A 20,915-nucleotide genomic window follows, 5' to 3' on the forward strand; every position below is an offset into this window, starting at 1 on the left:
TAAGTGAATGGCAGTGAGACTGGAAAGAAAAGTAACACTATAGCTTAAACTAACATGAAGCAGGAGATACCATATCTTCTTTCTCTCTGTTGTAATGCCTGGCACAGAGAGGTCACTTAATCTGGAGTTTGATCCTTAGCTAAAAATAAACTGCTTTTATTTAAACTGAGCTCCCACTATTGTTTAAATCTTTTGTGGTTTTATTCAAGTACTTGCAAGACCCAAAGAACATCAGTCAGGACGTCTCAGTGTTATATAAGGGTTCTTTTCATGGAGTAATTTATGGTTAATTAAAGAAATTGTATCTCATCTGCATGCTGGGTTTCTCCTCCCCCGGCACGTCCTGTAATGTATACAGCCAGTCACTGTCTGGGCCCAGCGCAAACGGACCAGGATGCAGGATAATAAGCACATGTGGAAAGAACAGCAGTTCTCGGGAAATTGTTCTAAATCATTGTTTTCTTGTGGGGAGTAGAGAACCAATAATTCCAAGAATTTTTTATAGCACAATTTTGCTGAAGCAGTAGAGTGAGTTCGAATTCTAGGGCCTGTGAGCAACGAACAGGGTCCTCTGGCCCCTTGCTGAGTGCAGAATAAACAGGTCTCTCCGAAGGCCTGAAGGTAACCCCTTGTCCCCTCTCACTCTTCCTCTCTGGCATGCTGACAGCACTCACGCCCTTCCTTGGCATCCTATACGGCCTCGCCTCTGGGGCTGGAGGATATTGAGTCTTTCTAGTAGCTTGCTCTCTCGTTCCCTTCCAGCTCCCGTAATTGGCTCCGCTCCAGTGCAGATAAATAACCAGCCCACCCTGTGCTGCCCACCATTTGAACGTGCAAGCCACTGGAAGGCACGAGCCACCATGCTGCCTCATGAAGGCTTCTCCTCAGTCTTCCAAAGCTTCACTGAGGACGAGGCCGCTTCAAGGAGCTCTCCTAATCATTAAGATTTCGGTTTCCTGTAGGATAAACCTCTCAGGACTCCACTTTCCCCTGTTCCTTCCACCCTCAACCTGCTGGCACTGACATTGTATGTTTGCTTAGTTTTAGCTCATTCGGGGATTTACTTGTGTATTTATTACTGTGTTTGTATTCATTTTTGAAGTTGCCATTCTTTCGCCATTTAAACAATGAACTTTTTGAAGCAGAGGACTTGTATCACTTCTTCTGCAGCACATGGAACATACATCCTAACAGGACCACTTAGAAACGTGCTTAAAGAAGACACGTGCTTCCCTATGCTTTTAGCACAAGATGGATGGAAAAATGTTCCTGCCCACTAGTGATCCTTTGCTCTGGCCCCTTTACCGAGACCTTCAGGGGGTGGTGCTATTAGTGGGGATGCATTTTAAGTATTATTCCAAGAATTGAAAACAGAAACCGTCCCCCGCTGAAGACAGAGGTGGGTGACCTGGGGTGCATCTCAGTGGCACGGCCCCACCCAATCTGGGGCTGCTTATTCAGCTCCACATTCAACAGACTACACAACCCTGATTTGGTTGGAGGCTATTCCCGGTATTTCTGCGGTTTATCCTGAAATAACACACAGAAACTATTATGATAACATGGCTTTACCTCTGCCAGTTATTCCCTGTAAAAAGGGATTAAATGAGAGATTACAAAAAACTTCTACAATTTACATAGTTTCCTTCATCGTCATTTAACAAGTAGACTCAAGTTTTCTTCTTAACTGTTTTAAACCTTAGCTCAAGAGAAAAGTTAAACCAGTCAGAGTTTCTGTCTCTGTGACAGTCTAGTTTTGAATGAAAAGGGATGAGACAAGCCTTCTAGGCCCTTCCTGATGCTAAGATTATTGTTCTGTCAAAGAATTTTCAAACCTTGGCCTTGAAGTTTATCTTATTTTCAACATTTTCAAAAATTTTTAAAAAAGGAGAGTAATAAAATTAGAAGACTGGTTGAGAAGTTGCTAAACTTGATTGCTCCAAGTATATCCTTGATTCTGAGTAAAGTACCTTAAAAAAATGGCCCTCGGACCAATATAATTAGCACATAATTGATCAGGCAACCTTTGAATTCTTAAGAATTATTTTCTGATTATAAAAATAATGTTGGTCACTTATTGGCCATTTTTCATTTTATTTACGAATAATATGCCAAACATCTTTGTTCAGAAAGTTTTGTCTATTTTTTTTTTACAATTTCTTTAAGATAATTTCCTGGAAGGAGAATTACTGTATCAGAGGGTCTTGATAAATACTGCCAAACTGCCTTTCAAAAAGATGGTCAGATTTTCTTTTTAAAACATAACTAGCTACAGATATATCAAGCCTCTCCAAGAAGAGAGACAGTTGGATGATAGTTTTAATTTTTAGTTATCTAAGTGTGATTAGCAGGATTCAGATAGGATTAGAAAGTTAACAATTTATCTACTGGTGATTATATATTGGGCTTTGTGTTGTTGGAATCTTAGGTTCCCAGCCTAAAACCGTCTACATGTTATTACACTATAAAGGTCAAATTATTCCAGACACACAAATGGGTTCCTGGATTCTGTCCCAAAAGGTGCGTAATGACAGTCACCACAAAGGAAAGATGTAGAAAGACTGACTCTTTCATTCATTCAGCAAACATTACTTGAACACCAATCAGATGTGAAAAACTCCAGTAAGCAGCAGGAAATCACAGCAGCATGGCACTTCCCCTGTCTTTGAGGAGCCTAGGAAGGGAGGAAGGTGTGTAAACAAAGAATGAAATAGAACAAGAAGTTTATATCAAGGAAACCGTGAAAGAAGAGGGCTCTAATTCTGTAGAGGAATGGTGTTGGAGAAGGTTTTGAAGGCTAGTGATGTTTAAGGTAGCTTTGGAGGATAAGGGGAATGTTGGAAATTAGTCAAGAAAGTATTTAGTAGAGTCCACTGGACTGAAGTTAGGAGAGCACGGAGGTGTGAAAACATGGGGGATAACAGTGAGGTCACCTGGTGGGTGGCAAAACTGGTTCTTTCTGAGAAGTGATCTGCGGGCTCCACAGAAAAACACCTTTGATAGGATCACAAAAGGACAAGGGCTAAGATAAGCCCTTGAATGATGGTCAGGATTTATTAAGAAAGGGAAGAAAGGAAGATGTGAATGTTTAGTGACTTTAAACGGCTTTAAAGTTTTCAAAGCATTTTCATACACATTATGTCATTTGAGCCTCCCAACCAGCATGTGTGGTAAGACATGCATTCTTATTCCCATACTGCAGCAGCAGAGCTGGGGGCAGTGGGGCTAAGTGACTTGCCCAAGGTCACACGGTTGAGTAAAGCTGCCACGTTTCACGATTCCAGGGGTCACCACCCCTGTGTTCGCTGAACAGCACCCTAGTTCTGTGTGCAGCAAAGTGGTGTTGGCAGCTGAGATCGGCAGGTCTGACTTCTGATGTCCTTTGCACTATACTAAGCTGCTATCATGTTCATCTTTTACAATGAACATGATTTAAAATGAAAATGCACTAATGACTCCTATCTTTTACTCAATATTTTATATGCTATTGTGCTGTCACTTTTATTGGATTATTTCGAAAGATAGTGTATATATATGAAGATAAACATATTTATTTTTAGGTGGTATATACACGTGTATCATTAAAATGTAAGAAAATATTAGGTACCTTAATTTGCACTACCATACATTTTCATTATATTAAGAAGTTTAAAAATTACACATATTCAACCATTCTAGATCAAAGCAGTCTTGTACCAATTTTAACCCAATTTCTAAAACTTGAACCTATTTGAGGAAATGAGTAATTTATACAATGCTAGGAATTGTGATGAGAAAATCAAAGAATAATTCCACATAGAGAAAAAAGAGGAGTGCAAGTAACTTCGAGAGTCTCCTACAAACAACACTACTTCTACGTAAGACTATGGAATTTGGTTTTTAATGATTCCGAGTGCTTTGCTTTTTCAGTGTTGTGCAGAAGTTCTGTCTAAAAAAATAAAGGCAATTTCATAAATGACACATGTACTAAAAGCTAGTAGCACAAGATGCATTATAAATAATCTTACTAATGTTTGAAATGTCTCTGGGAGACAGAGATGGCTAGAATTACTTACTATATTTGTAAGCAGTGAAACAGATTTATGAAAAGGTTAATTATCTCCCTCAAGGTCACAAAGTTAGGCAGCATAAGGCAGTGGCTGAAATCCAAGGTTTCTGACTGCTACCTTGATCCTTGCAATTAATTTAAAATGTCTCCGCAGCATCTGATGTGGGTACTGTCAGAAGTTGGCAAAAATTCTTTTACACATTAGAAAAACAGGTCTGGGTGCTACCCTGTCACATGTCAGCATGTGTCGGCACATGTGAGTCTAGCTCACACAAAATAGGCTGGCTGGCACAGATGAGTCCCTCGCATGCAGATAGGAATCTACACATCAACAACCGCGTGTGCCAGCATCGCACAGACCAGGCGCACACCGCTAAATGCACAGGTTGCTCTGAGTCTACGGAGAACCCTGTCTACTCAGATTTTCTTCCTCTCATTTTTCCAAATCTAGACTGCAGGAAACAGGTTAAACTACTGAAAAGAAAGTAAGACAAAACCTTCAGTTTCTGATTTCCCCAAGAAGAAAAGACATAAATGTGGTATTTCTTACGAAACGTGTGGAAAGGCCCTGCAGAAACCATATGGTTGTCAGTAACAGCACGGTCTCATTCAAAGGTGCTAAGAACACTAAGGAGACCAGGATGTCAGGAAAAGCAGAAATAGATCAATACTCCTCCCCCTCGTGTAGGTGTCCCCACCATCAGTCTCTGTGCCCACTCTATGTAAATGAAATCAATCAGTGAGGATTTCTGCAAAATGCATAAAACAGTTGTCTTCTAAGCTTTACCAGAAGATAAATGATTCCAGACGTTGGCCTGTGGCCATTTTCCCACACATGCTACAGAGCTCCGACATCCATATTGGGCCATAACACTGAGTGGTTTCTGCTTTTGCGAGTTTACAGCCAGTGCTTCCACTTCTGGCTTGGATGAGACAGCCTGCTAACGCAGATGCTAAATAAGTCCCTTTCTGCCTGTGTGGATTGTAAGAGAATCGCCTTTTGCCAATCAAGGGGCTCGTGTGAGCCCCTTGAAAACTTTTTGCCATTGCTCGTAGAATCTCACCATCCCAAATTGCTGCCTTAGATCCCTTCAGAATTAGACAATCCCAGCCATAGAATGCAAACCACTTAGATGGGACATACAATTACAAACGGCACGAGTCCAACTTTGAAAACGAAGACATCGGAAAACATATGAGACATAAATAGCAGGATTGTTTTATATGGTAGTTTGTGCTCTGGAAGAGGGTAATGGACTTCTAGAGAAAGATAACTAAAGATTCAGAAGCAGCTTCCTTTAAAACGATGTCAGCATCACTAACATTATTTGGAAGGTACATGAGAAGTCTAGGTCACATTCAAGGCTATTTAAGTAACCTCTCCCATGGAATTAAGCATCCTAACAGACAGTATTTATTGCCAGCCTCTTACATCTGAAAGGTGGGTCACTTTCTCACTAAATTGACTTTGAGGAAAAATATAGATAATTTTGCCCTTAGTTTAAAAAAAAAGAAAGAGAAGAAGGAAGGAGGGAAGGTAGGAAGGAAGGAAGGAAGGAGAGAAGTCCTTATCTATATTTGTAGTCTGAAATAAAACAAGTATCTCTGAGATTAAATAAAAGTAAAATAAATCTTATTAGTAACTTTCAAATGTTTTTGAAGTGAATAACCAAAGTGACAGGCACTGCCTTTTAATTTTAAATCAAGTTCTTGTGAAAAGAATGTTTTTCTAAATATCAAATCCACTACACAGAAAACTTTATATATCAATAGCAAAACTCACGATCCAAATAGGAAGTAACTGTTGTCTTTCCCACCACCACGACCTCTTTTTCCATGGCACACAAACTTACTTTGTTTAAAAATGTCCTTAGGCTGTGCTGTACCTTTGGAACAAAACCCCTCTCTTCTTCATTTCATTTTCTGCTTTCTTGAAAACTGCTCCTCAGAAACTGACAGACGGTGCATCTGTCACCGAGTGTTTTCTCTTCATTATCTCTGCCAGCTAATATTTCCTCTGTGCTTGGCTGTTGTCTGTGAGACTTGTCCACATCACTCTAGCCTGATCAATGGTGTGCCTGGTTTTGGCCCCGCCTCCAGCTCTAAGAGAAAAAATGAAAACTCACAGCTGGATTTCCTATAAATCCTCTCTTTTAAAACTGGCTCTGCTGCTCTGGCACGTATCAGAGGAAAACGGTGCCAGTCTATCGCAAACCAAGAGGGGCGCTCCTTCTCCTAGGTCCCCCTGCCACCAGTGTCAGGTGCCTTGGTTATATAACAAATCCAATTTTAAGTGAGACTAAAACTTCACAGGAGAGGAGGAAGCATTTTAAACCTGGCTTAGGTTTTTCCATGCCTAATAAGACTCAAAACAAGATGCCCAGGACTGAAATATACACAGACACCCAAGACAAAATAATTTTTAATATGTTAAAATTGTGAAAACCACTTCCAAGGGAAAAAAATGGAAAAGGAGAAATCACCAAAATAGGACATTACAAAATTGGTGCCTGTGTAATTTTCTCTCCTAACACTCAGGTCCTTATTCACATTCCAATGACATTACACCCTAAGCAACAGGATTCGCTGGTATTTACACTCGCAGTGAAACTGGTGAATCAGGAGTATGCACAGGAGGCATTTCAGGTTCTAGATGAGAGAATTGTATCACCGGGTTAACTCCTACCAAGTGGGGTTGAACTGGCCACCCTGGAACAACCTGTCTGTTCTATAAATTAGCAGGACAAACGGTGCATTATAGACTTACATATTTGGCACAGTTAACAGTAATCGAACTTTATCAGCTAGTAGAGACCACACTTTGGGTGCAAATAGCACATGTGAGTGTTCCTAAACTAAGGCTAAAGATTTGAATACTGTACTAGAATTCAGAGTCAGAAGATCCAGATTCAAGTCTCAGTTTTATTTCTCGGCGGTGTCATTGAACATGAAAGGAACAGAGTATGCCCTGGAGACCTCACAGACGACTGCAAGATTAAATGAAGATGATAAAGTACTTTGTCGTTATTGTGAAATGCTCATATTGTTCTTTTTAACAACAGAGAGAATATTAAATACATATAAATATTTAATCTGGCAAAGGATGATACCGAGCAAAATACCACAGCCCATGATAAGGAGAGCTAACAATAAAAGGATCCTGGGAATAGGGTGCACCATATAAAGTGCATGCTGAGGACAACGGCAACTCAGATTCTCAATATTTGAACTCTGCAGTGAGAGAGAAAATACGGTAAACAGAGATCGGAGCGGGGCTGAGTAGTGAAAGTCTGACACCTTGGTGCTCCATCCACGTTCTCACTCCACAGAATCCTGGAAGTGTCATGTGCCATTAGTCAGTGAGCCCTTCAGGGCAGGGACACACACAATTGGTGTCTGTCCAGTAAGTCAGTGAATGGACTAGAGAAGAGGGTGAGCTTGGGCTTGGTAGGGAGAGAGGCTTTCTGAGTCACTGAAAGGTAAGATTTTGTTCAGGGAGCCCTGATCTGATCTGGCTTTCCACACTCACCCCCCACCTCCTCCCATCCCCACTTCCTCCCGTGACAACGTCATCCTGTGACAATGAGCTTGAGTCAAGAACTAGGATGTCTGTAAACATCCCTTTAATGAGAGTGCATGGGTTTTTCGGGTAAATTCCTACTAAATGGTGTTGCAAGTCCTTGCTTGCTGTGGCTACCAAGAAGTAAGCTTTCCAACTCCAGGAGGACCCTGCTCCATGAGGACTGTGTGACAGGCAATTGCGACCCCCTGCCCCCAAGGAAAGGTGGACGAGGGGGCTGTGCCTGCTCCTACTCTGCCGGGCACTTCACTGCCATTGAGTTTCTGTGTTCTTGACTAAATACCCTGGGAAATTAATCTACTTTCATAAGAGCTTCAGGTGTGATCTCTTGTCTCCAAGCTGAAGGATTATGCCAATCTTGGGTAAGGGAATTTGCCAACTGTGAAGATCTAATCTAATAATCACTCTTTTTTTTTTTTTTTTTACTCCTATAATGTGCAAGGCATGCTATGCCAGCCACCCCAGAGGATGCATGCTGTCAACTCCCTCTGGAGCAGCTGGTCTGCAAGAGCACGTGCAATCATAACCTAAAACAGGATATGAGGGTAGCAGGAGGTAGAAGGAGCCAAGACTGGGGAGCAGGAGTGGGGGAATCCAGAAACATGACGAGGGTGGTGGCACAAAGCTGCCCAGGCAGAGACGAGGGAGGATACTCCAAAGAGAGGGACACTCCCAGAGCAGGCAGTGAACTCTAAAGCACCCGAAGAGACAGGAGGCAAGGTGAGCCCGGGAACTCGTGCACCATCTGGCACTACCGAGGCAGAGGGGGACACAGGGGGAATCAAGTCTCCAAAGATGAGAAGGTACCATATATGGTAGGCCTTGAATGCTGGGAGGGGGTGTGGGGAGTTACTACCAAGCTCAAGCAGCAACTGGGAACCTTTGAGCACAGGTGTTAACTTAATCTGAGCTGTGAGATCTAGAAACCGTGCTTAGGATGGATTACAAAGGGAGGAGTAGGTAGAATGACCCACTTAGGAGGCTACTGCAATGATTTAAGCAAGAAGTCAGGAAGTCTGAACTAGGAGGAGGCTGGTGACAACAGGAAGGGTGCTAGAGGCAACTAGAAAGGCATGAGAGTTGGGGAAGATGCGTCAAAGGAAATCCACAGAATTTTTCCTGGAGATATTTACAGACAGGTGTACAAATATATGCAAGTTTTTATTTTGGCATTATTCATAATTGTAAAAGATTGAAAATCACTTAAATGCCCACCAATAGGTATTTAGTACAAATAGATTATGGTACAGCCATATAGTGAAGTATTTTGCAGCCATTTAAAATACTTATGCAGCTAGAAGAGAGCTGTTGTAGTGTGTGGGGATAGGCACCAGATTGCTAGTGGTTACAGAGTACATATAGAAGAGAAGTTGTAGGCAGGGAGTAAATTCATGGCAAAGGAACGAAAATAGTGGGGAACAGCATGAGCACAGGCAGGGACCTCAGGATTTGCACTATGCTCCTGTATTGGCACCTGGTTCCCCAGGACCAGGACAACCTAGAGTTGTGCAGTGTACAACCTACCCAAATGTATGTGGCAGCTTTGCTCACAACCACCAGCTCGAAGGTACAAGAAACCTGACTAACCTAGCCCTGACCACTCTCATGGTCAAAACCCAAGAACCTGTGTGCCTGAGCAAATCAGCATTAGAAAGGGAACAAACAGCAACACCACCCATGTTTGGGACCTAAAAGTGCCTTTAAGGATTATACCGGATGGCAGAGCGAACAGCATGACATCTGAAGCTTCCCATTTTTTTTCAAACTCTAGGCCTAAGAAGTCAGTTAACTATTCCAAGGAACATTCATACCCAGGTGTAAGTGCACTGCAAGTCCATAAACCAAGCACAGCAGTAATAATTAGGACAGATCTGCTGGTCCTCAGTCTTGTGTTCCTTAAGTTAAGGACTCAATCATCATTCCCTTTCTTCTGAATGGCAGGGCATCTCTAATGACCGCATGCAAGAAGTAGAGTCCCGTTGCACAAGAGGGGGTGTGCAAGTTCAACAGCAAACGCGGGCAACAGCAGTTAAGTGTTACCTGAAGGGACAAGGTCAGAAGGACCCTAGAGACAATGGATATGGCTCCTTGGGGACTTTGCTTTCTTCTTTGCAAAGAGCTAGGCTTGACTATGAAACACTTTCATCAGCTCTGCAGAGAGGACAGCACACTGAGGAAGCAGGACTCCACAGAGGAGCACTGAACTTCAAGGGAGGGGCCGTTCCAAAGTAACAGGATGTAGACAATTTGCCTTGTGCACAAAATCCGCGCAAGAGTAAATTAACAGCAGTATTTCCCAGCTGGTGATGGCAGTATGGCTTCATGGATAAGAGTGTGTTCCCTCTTCAATGCAGTGAAAAAACTGCACTTAATGTCCCAAATGCCTGGATTCTAATCTCAGCTCTGCTGGTACAAGCTGGGTGAACTTGGACAAGTTGCTTATGATCCCGTGTTGTTACATGGATGATAATGGTACCCATCTTAGGGTTGTTGTACAGATTAAGTAGGTTAATATATGTAAAATGCTTGCAACAGAGCTTGCCATAAACATTCAACACATGCTATCTATCGTTCCATAGTTAGAATTTTAAAAATATAGGTGATTATGGCTACACTCGAAGGGTTGACTTTGATTAACCACAAATCAAGGAACTGAGAATTCTCTGCAAGAATAGCTAATTGTAGTACTTGTCTGTAATTTAAAATACTTGAGCATATATGGTGCGATATTATGTGTGTGTTACTTAGGTTAAGCTATAACACAGGCACCGCTAGCATCTAATCAAGCATTCAAAGTCTGGGAGATAAAACAGTTTAGCTGGCATTCTAAAGAGGGAACCTCTACTTCAGAATTGGCTGTTATAAGCCCCGAGGTTACCATTTCTTCATCAATAACCTCCAGTTAGCATTCTGAATGCCAGAATGGGTTTTGATTGGTGGAAATCATTACTGTTGATGGACTGGCTAAACATACTCAATGTAAAAATGCAGTAAAACCTTTACCTGTATATCTCTTGTGATAATGCCCTAGTCTAAATCCCTAAATGATCCATGAGTTCTGGAGGGCTCTCCTTGCCTGATCCTGGCTATAAGAGTGACAGCATCTGCCCTTGGAATCTCAGTGTTTGCCTTAAGCCTTGGGTAAACCTTTTATGTAAGGCTGCGGTTGAAGCATCTAAAAGGAAAGTGAAGAGCTGGGACTTCTTCAAGCCTGCACGCAGTTTTTATGAACTTATGTGTGTGTGTTGCTTGTTAATCAATGTTTGTATATCTGACAGAATTTAATCCTGCATTTGGTTATCAATATGACATGGTGTGAGGTTTTGGGGAGAGTAGTTGATTCTCTTTTGCCTTAAAACTTCTTCTTTAGCTACCATTATCTGCCAAAAAAACCTAAGAGTTGTGCATGGCCAATTTGATTACATTAAGTCGCCAATAAAGACAGCATGAAACCCACAGGACATTAAAGAGTATCAGTAAAAGTTCCAAAGTTTGCTTGACCAAAGAACCCAGAACAAAAATAACATCTTTTTGGTCATATCTGGTTTAGATCTTGGATACTGAGAAATTCACCAATTTCTTGGCCAAAATGAATTAGAAAAAACATACCAGAAATCTACTATTGTTATTTAATTATCTGCATTATGCTATGACTATAATTATAAATGTGAAAGTATAGTTATAGTATAGGATAGGTTCACTCATTTTTAATAAATTATTTTATTTTCACAGAGTAAAATCAAAGAATATCTAACACATTTTAATAACTAATAAAATAGTCCTTAAAATATTGTCTAAAAATATTACATAAAACATTAAATATATTAAAATATAAATGTTCTTTAAAATATTTTCTTAAAAATATTTTAATGACACCAAATAATGCTCATTGTAAAATATTCAAACAATAAAGAAGTATAGACTAAAACAGTAAAAGCCCATTTTTATTCTCAACTCCTAATTTCACTTGCCTCCCTGGAGGTAGTAACTATTAATAGTTTGATGTGTATATCCTTCTGAACATACATGCACACACACACACACACAGTCTCTTGGTGCCCATGGGGGATTGGCTCCAGGACACCCCTGAGATACCAAAATCCACAAATGCTTAAGTCCTTGTCATAAAATGGTGTAGTATTTGCATTGAATCTACACATGTCCTCCCATGTACTTTAAATCATCTCTAGATTACTTATAATACCTAATACAGTGTAAATGCTACGTAAATAGTTATACTGTATTGTTTGACAAGAAAAAAAATCTGTATATGTTCAATACAGACTCAATTAAAAAAATATTTTCAATCCTTGGCTGGTTGAATACACAGATGCAGAACCCATGAAAACAGAGGGCCAACTGTACGTGTGTGTGTGTGTGCATATGTGTACATATTTTATGCATGTAAAATATACACATGTCTATATATGCATGCACATATATACCCATGTTACATACCCATAAGACAATTCTTATTCACTGAAACAGAATCATATCATTTGTATTATTCTCAGATTTATTTTGTTCATTTAACAATATGCTTTGGAGATCTTCAAATGAACAAATAAGGAAGCTACTATCTTAGCTTAGTCACCCAAGTGACTATTGTAGTCAAAAGTGTGGTCCGGGGTTGAGGGAGGCGCATTGCTCCAAACTGTCCTCAGAAGCATGCCTGTGCCTTCCTGGGTGGATCGCTTGTCCACCCGAAGCTGACAGATCTGCCCCTTCCTCTCCAACAGTTTTACATCCTAGGCAGTGCGGTAGAATAGATGCTTGGGTGAGTGAATACGCAAACTCATAAATGAAAAAATTCATTGAGTAGAATGCAAGTATTTCACTTCCTGAAGGTGACAGACTGTTGCTCTAGCATGCACACAGCTATTCAGAATATGCCTGTCTTGTTTTCTACCCCGTTTTAGGCAGAAAATAAATGCCACCTTCTACTGTTGAGCTGTTCTTATTTATAGCAACGGAAATGTGGAACTTTCAGATTTGCCCACTGAGTTGCCTGGACACACGTGCACCCAGAACATGAGCAAGTGGCGACATGTACTGATCCTCAGGGGCCCTGCAGGCAGGTACAGGCAGGTGCAGATGTGTATAAGGAGGGCTTTGGGACTTCCCACAGTCTGTGGGGTCATGGAGCCCATTTTCAAGTTGCAACTCGTGTTTCTCAGGTTCTCAGAATACTACGTATGCCTCTAACACAATTTCAGTAGCCAGCATTCCAGGTAATGTTGAGAATCAAACAAACCTATGTTTATAGTGTACTCTGAAAACAAACCACTCCACAAACTCCTCTTCTAACATTTTACATTCTGAAACAGGCATAACAATCTATCATATAATTTCTACTATTATTAAATTGCCTTTATTTTTCTGGGAAAAATGTTACCCTTCCTTATAAAATTATAAATGTTCACTTTTTTGTTAGTAAGTTGTTTAAAATGGAAAGTTTGGTGAAACCATTATGTTTCTAGATCTAGGCAGCCTACCTCCTGTCTCTCGCATGTTCTTATTTTGAAGCAAATCAAGGTAATGTGCTTGGCTACTTAGGTTATTGGTTCTGACTCTTCCCACTTCCTTCATCTAAAAAGATTCCATAAGAAAAGTCAGACAGCACATCTGGAGCACAAGGGCTCTGAAAATGAACTGTAGGAGCAATGCCAGCTGTACATGGAATTCAAGTAAGAACCGAACTCCACATCAGGTGCAGTTCGACAATGTCAGTGCTGCCTTATCTCTGTGGATGTTCCACTGTACATATATGATTTCTATTTCAGTATTTGTAAAATTCCAAAAGTTACACACTATGGCTTATATTACCTAAAAAGAATAATGGAGGGCAGGGGGAAGATCTTGTCAGCAAAAAGGCAATCATGCATTAGGAAGTAGTATTGAAAACAGAAAAACGCAATTACGTGGTATAAGAATAACTGTTCAAAATAGAGGCTCAGAAGGATGTCAGTGATAAAAAAAAGAATTTCTGTCACATCAGCATCTTTCCTACAAATCTGATGCTCCAGAGAACCTAATGTTTGTTTCTGCTGCTGAGAATGGAATCTACTCTGGCTCTCTCGTGCTAGGGAAAGTATGTGTGTGCAGTGCTAGCATTCAGCAGCCGCAGAGCAGTGCAAGTCCACAGCGAGGCAGAAAGCATAAACTACCTGCTGGGGTGAGGCAATTTCATGCATTGTGCTCATGGCAATACTACAAGAATGGATTTGCATCTTGGAACTGGCACTACTGCGCTTCAGGATTGATTACCCTAATTCTAGGCTTATCTTGTCCTTTCACCCCTACTGCCGACTAACCCCTTGACCGGTAAATATCACATCTTATACTGCTTTCAGTTTTCAGTGCTGGTTTCTTTAATCCTGGGCACCGAAATCCGGACTTCCTTGGTATAACACTTAGCACAGAGCCTGTTTTAATTAAGATGCTAATGAGCATCAATAGTGAAGCTGCAATTTGGGAAGAACAAAGCCCCTGGTCATGTGGAAGCCACCAGGCTGATCACTTCCTAAGCTGGATTTCTTCCACTGCTTTGAGGATTACTTCACCTATCACTGCCTCACCCAATTCTCATATACCCTAGAGTTTTGACTTTTATTCAGGGTTAGCATCAAAAATTGGATTGTGCAACGAAATTTCTAAAAAATTCAAGCATCTCCTTTAAAGTTCACTTTGAAAATTTGAGGTGAAAGCAGAGTTAAAGAAGATTCTGAAACTATAATGAACATTATCTTTTTACAACCTTGTGAACAAAAAGCACATTTCTCATTTTTGGGTTTATATCTGACTGCTTTCTAACAATAGCTCTACGTGATTTGATTGAAACCAACTTAACGACCAAACTTGGAGGCATACTTACTCATCTAAAAGGTCTAGGAAACAATGGTGATATAGCACCTCTTGTATACTCCTGGATAGAGCTGGAACACATTCTACTAAGTGAGGTATCCCAAGAATGGAAAGACAAGCACCACATGTACTCACCATCAAATTGGTATTAACTGATCAACACATAAGTGCACATATAAGAATAACATCTATTGGATGTTGGGCAGGGGGAGGGGGGAGGAGGGTGGAGAGGATGGGTATTTGCATACACAAAGAGTACAATGTGCACCACCTGAAGGATGGACATATTTGAAACTTGGACTTAGGGGGGGAGGTGGGGGAAGGGCAACATACTTAACCTAAACATCTGTATCCCCATAATATGCTGAAATAAAAAAAAATAATAAAAAAAAATAAAAGGTCTAGGAATCCTGGCCTCCTGAAACGTGTTTCTCATTTTGCTGTGAAACGTGGGTGGCCATAAGCATTCCTGGCAGCTATAAGGCATTTGCTAACATATTTGACTTTTAAAGTTGTTAATCACACTTATCAACACAGGCAAGCAGTGCTGGCCACAAAAGATTAGCTATTCTACTCTAATGTTCCCAGGAAGCCGAACGCAGGAACATCAGCACTGAGTGATAACTGCATTTGCTAGCTCCCACAACCCTTCAGTGATTTCAGAACTTATTAAAAACCCTAGTTTTTAATAAATTCCAGATTTTCTTTCCCATCACCTTATACACACACACACACACACACACACACACACACACACACACACACTCCCTTCTTTTGTAATGGTAGCTAAGACCAAACATTTTCAGTGCTGTGCAGTGTATGAGTTTTTTAAGCCACTAAGGTGTACTTCATAACACCACAGTCATTTTGAGTTTCAAGGGGGCCTTCACTGTCAAGAGATTCAGGGGCTACTGATCTCCTTTCGCAGGTGCTCCTATGAAAAATGTGTACAACCAGCAGGAAAGGGCCCGGTTTCCAGGGAAACGGAATCTTGTTTAAATGCTTTGGAAGCATTACGTTCTACTGTAGTTTTCCCCTAAGACACACAAACCGTTGCTCCTTGCAAAAGAATATATTTAGAGAAGAAGAAAATGTTTCACCCAGCTAAGAGGTGATTGCGTCAGAGGATTCAGAAGTAGAAAGAGTTTTTTTAGGGAAAAAAGAGGAGCACCTAGATCTTAGCCTGCTAGTCTCTGATTGCTGGGATCTTGCTTTCACTTAAGGATTCTTCCTTTAAAAGACCACATTTCATCAGCAGACATGTTTCTGCTTTGTTGGAGTCATGCTAAAGTCCCCATGCTTGAAGCATGTCCTCTTATTCCCAGCCCATCTTAACCCCACAAGACTAACATTTGCTTTACTTCTACAAAACAAAACAAAAACAGTCAAGATCAATCACCTATTTCAACTGCCAGCCAACTTTCCAGTGTCCTCTGGTAACCTATAAGCATTCTTTCACTTTGTAATATAGCATGACTTATTTTTTTTATCCCAAACCTGATGACACTCTGTTCTTTTGATCATGATACAGTCAGAGTTTGGATCCATGATGCTTGGACATAGTAATGCTCATGATATTTAAAGACACTTTCATCACCCGGACACGTGGCTGCTTCATGGCTTACACATGATTTAAGAGCTACTGGAATGGGAGACTAGAGGAAGTAGAGAAACCTTACTTTCCTTGTCATAAAAAGAAGAGAGAGTATCATTTCCCTAAAGCAGTTGAGTGCAGGCCATTCTAAAACCAGAGACGGACCAGACCATTTTTTAGGATCAAGAATATGGTTGGTAATATTTGACCATATGTCACCCATCATAGCACACAGGACATAAGATCTGAAAAGCCATCTCCTCTCTCCCCAGTTCCTTATTTTTGATGACGTGCAAATTGAGTACTGACATGCCACTTGGGGGGTGGGCAGACCGGAGACCTGCCAGCCCTGGTGGCTTCAAAGTGGGAGAGCCTCCTGCCTCCTGCCTCCACCTCCATTGCTCGGCCTCTTCAAAACCCCCTCCATCCAGCCTGCTCCTGCCAAACGTGCCCCTTCTGAGGCTGAGCAATGGGGAAAGCATTTGTTTTCTGGGCAAGAAGCCAGAGCGGCTGCTGTGACATCTGACTGCACTCATGGTACAAGCACAGTGACACTCGTGGGGGCAGCAGGCCCTAAAGCTTCACGGGTCAAGAGGAGGGCACCACCGGAGCTTCTGCGCTCCGTGCTGTGCAGGGCCACTGGGCCTCGTCCGATGGCTCTTCCAAAGCAGGAGGACTCAGGGTGAACATGCCAAGAAAGCGAGGGAGGAGAGTGTTGCCTCTTTAGGGAAGAATGAACTGAGTCAGAAATAGGAAATATCTTCATTAAAAATATTTTTAAAGCTACACTTAATATTAAATTTTTTTAAATGCAGCTTTACTACAAAAATTACAAGCCCAGGAACTGTGCTGGGGCCAGAGATTAAAAAAAAAGAAAAAAAAGCATGGTTCTTTCCAAAAGGAAGCTCTCAGTCCAGCAGGACAGGTAAATCAGGGAAGTTATGATTTATTTCTAAAGAGGCTGAGTGATGGGGAGAGCATTTGTTTTCTGAGCAAGAAACAAATATTAACATTTACTGAGTGTCTACTTAATATCAAAGCTTGGACCAGGCTATGTTACACACACACATACACCCGTCACACACTCACACACACACACACCTCATTTTATCCCTATTTTACAGAGGAGGAAACTAAAACTCAGAGATTTACTTGGTGTTAAAAGATACACAGAAGTAGCTCACTCTGTATTCAAATCCAGCTCTCACTCCAAAGCATGTAATTCCAAAGCCCACACTATCCCTACACTATGATGCCTGTTTCACTTCGCTTGTCTGACTTACAGCAACCTGTTTAAACTCTCTGTTAAATAAAACAGTTAAATAAAAAGAATTCCGCCAACACCTTAACACAGCAAGGGTACTATATAAATTCAAGATGGTACTATCATAGCACATCTACTTATCTTTCATTTAGTTGTCTGTGAAGAGCTGTTTATATATTCTTAAGGCTTGGCTTTGAGATTTTGATATTAAAAAGAGAAGGACACTGTGATAAATACATATTAGATCACATCATTCCGTGTTTGGTTATACTGAACAATACAGCGCTGAAAAAACTGAGAATAACTGTAAGATTTTTTCTTTAAAAAGAGAAGCTAAAGGTAAACCTGAAACTTGGATGACTAAAAATAAAGGCATTGGAAATTTACAGAGCATCTTCCCTCCCTAATTTAAAAAATACGACAAATATGTTTACTATACTTATTGTACACAGAGTACTATGTAAGATGCTAGGGGGTGGATATGAGAGTAATTAAAAGAAATCTCAAAATAATTTTCCGTGGATTGAGGGAGACAATCACCATGTGGTACATCATGGTTCAAGGGCGTGACCACAGTTAGGGAAGGGGAGGGATCAAGAATGAAAATGACAGGTGCGAGTTCTGGATGGGAAGCTGATGGACAGAAGGACCACTTCTACATCACATTCCCATCGCACCTTATCAAAAAGTTATAATCACAGCCTCTTTCCCGCTTTACTTTTTTTCTTCCACAGTACATTTTACGTTCGTACTGCTTGCTCACTTTTTTGCCTAAATGCCCATCTCTGCCCAGAGTAAAAACTCCACAAGGCAGGGATGTCTTTCTGTTCTGAACGTTGATATATGTCTTCAGTGGCTAGGGCAATGCTGGGCACGTGATAGGCATTCAAGTGTACACCAGGTGAACCACATGGTGGAAGAACGCACATGAAAACTAACTGAAAAACACCCAGCAAACTTAAGGGCTAGCAAACTTTCAAAAATAGTAAGTGAATGAGTTTCCTCAGTGTCATGAAATACATTCAACTGAAATTCAGAGGAAAGAGACTGTAATTAATTATTATTTTAGGTTCTAGAGAATGAGTGTTAGCTGGTTGTAGACGATGAGTATTCCCTATAAGGGTGGAGACAATCCCTTATAAAAATGAATACATTTAATATTTGCTATCTTTAGAAAACAGGTGACTGAAAGTCAACGTATTCTTCTAATAGATTATACCATGTCATTAATGATTCCTATAATTAACACAGGTGATAAAAGAATAGCATTTCTATATTAACAGAAAATGTTTGCTGTCTATAAAGTGAATGGAGAAATCAAAGGTTATAGAAAATTGCAAGAACGGGTGAAAGATTTACATGCACATCGGTGGAGCAGTTAGATGGGCTCACAGTCGTTTTCACATTCATTACAACAGTTAACTTCCCCCCACCGCCACCCCTAACCCCTACCATCCCTTTGGATAAGCCCTGGAAGAGTATTCAATAGCATATGGACGACTGAAATAAAAACACTCATCATCAGTTTTTTAAAAAAATTGTAGTAAAGATACATAACATGAAATTTACCATCTCAACCATTTTTAAGTATACAGTTCAGCAGTGTTAAGTATAATATATTCACATTCTTGTGCAACCACTATGCAGAACTTTTTTCATCTTGCAAAACAGAAACTCTATACCCATTAAACAATAACTCCCCATTCCTCATTCCCCAGCCCTTGGCACCCACCATTCTACTTTCTGTCTCTATGAGTTTGACTTCTCCAGGTACCTCACGTAGGTGGAATCACACAGGGTTTGTATGTTTGTAACTGGCTTATTTCACTTTGTGTATTGTCTTCAAGGTTTATCCATGTTGTAGCATGTGTCAGAATTTCTTTCCTTTTTGAGGCTGAATAATATCATCATTACTTTTTGCAACTAATTAGAAATAGGGTAAAAACTTATCAATTTTTCTTGATGTTTCTCTCTCTCTGAGTTGGGTTCATGCTGGTCCTCTGAGTGGACCCCTCCTCCTGTTCCTCTGTTTAGCCAATTCAACTCCTCCCTGGAGCTCCAGCTCACTCTCATCCCACTCCCCCTGCCCCCAAACAGGCTGCATAACTTGTGGATCTCAGTGAAAAATGAAAACACAGGCCACTTGCTCAAAAATATTAATAAATGTTATCTCAAACAGATATTTGTGCATCCACATTCATGGTAGCATTATTCACAATAACCAAAGGATAGAAGTAACTCAATGTCCATCAACAGATGAATGGATAAACAAAATGTAGCACACACTTGCAATGGAATATTATTCAGTTTCATAAAGCAAGGAAGTTCTGACACATGCTACAACATGGATGAACCTGGAGGATATTATGCTAAGTGAAATAAGCCAGGTGCAAAAAGACAAATATTGTATGATTCCATTTATAGGAAGTACCTGGAGAAGTGAAACTCATAGACACAGAAAGTAGAATGGTGGTTGTCAGAAGCTGGAGAATGGAGAATGGGGAGTTGTTTCATGTGTATAGAGTTTCTGTTTTGCACGATGAGAAAAGTTCTGGAGATTGGTTGCACAGGAATGTGAGTATACTTAATACTACTGATCTGTACACTTAAAAATGGTTGAGATGGCAAATTTTATGTTATGTGTATGTTACTACAATTTTAAATATTAATAATAATTCAAGATAGCAACAGCAGAACATTAAACCCAGCTCCAGGCCCTTCTAAACTTTAGGCCCTGTGCAGTATACACATGCAGCCAATACATAATAGTAACAGACACAGAACATTTCCAGAAGTACCTTCTGTTTCCCTTTCTTACAACACACTTAATGTCCACTTCTACTGGGTTTCTTTATTTCTTTCTCTTTCTTAGTTCTCTATGTTAAAGATGAAGAAGAAGACAGTGATATCTGCTATCACATAACATACAAATGGCAAGGTCCTAAAAATTCTGAGCCATTTGAAATTTTTAGCACCCAGCAAAATGTTCAAAATTCCTCTTCGGTAATAAATAATGTCACAGAGAGAATGTCTCAGTCATCTGAAGAAACGTGGCCCTGAGTCTAACTGCTGTAATTCTTATTTGTTCCCAGGCTGACTCTTCTCAAGACTAGATTGATTTCAAGTTGGATCCCCAGCCTGTGAAGCGCTGATAAATTAAACGATGGGTAAGTACAATAACTTTCAAAGGGAAAGAGGGGCCAGGAATCCATTTTCTACTTTGCGATTACTTGGAATTTCATTTCTGAAAACAGACCACAGATTCATTTAGTTAAGATCTGACAGCCAACTAAAACGACCTCTGGTGGAAGTCATCCAGCTAGTCCTAGATTACCCAGCACGTATTGGCAGTACTAAGAGTCTGGGGAAAGATGTTCAGGAGTTATCTGAGGACAGCAGTTCAGATACTACACTGCAATCCAGAGCTCCCACTTTGTTTCTTCCAGAATGATGTTTGTATGTTGCTGTCATAAAACAAAACTAAAAATAACCTGGATATATTTTAGAAGCTCATATGTAATTCATTTCTGCTTGTATAGGTCAAATATACTTAAAACATTTTAAT

At 40.5% G+C, this 20,915-nt stretch overlaps 1 protein-coding gene across 2 annotated transcripts in view; it reads right to left on the reverse strand.

Moving 5' to 3' along the window:
- Positions 1-20,915, reverse strand: part of STARD13 (StAR-related lipid transfer (START) domain containing 13) — a 113,084-nt gene that overhangs the window by 86,494 nt on the left and 5,675 nt on the right. The window contains exon 1 of one of the 2 annotated variants that reach the window (XM_012642146.1): positions 5,902-6,133. The exons of the other annotated variant lie outside the window; for it this stretch is intronic. The gene's annotated coding sequence lies outside the window, so the exon portion shown is untranslated. Of the gene's footprint in view, positions 1-5,901; positions 6,134-20,915 lie in introns of those variants that run through there. 2 annotated transcript variants of the gene reach the window in all.

The sequence above is a fragment of the Propithecus coquereli genome, unplaced genomic scaffold (assembly GCF_000956105.1).
Source record: "Propithecus coquereli isolate 6110/MARCELLA unplaced genomic scaffold, Pcoq_1.0 Scaffold175, whole genome shotgun sequence".
In the NCBI taxonomy this organism is placed as follows: Eukaryota; Metazoa; Chordata; class Mammalia; order Primates; family Indriidae; genus Propithecus; species Propithecus coquereli.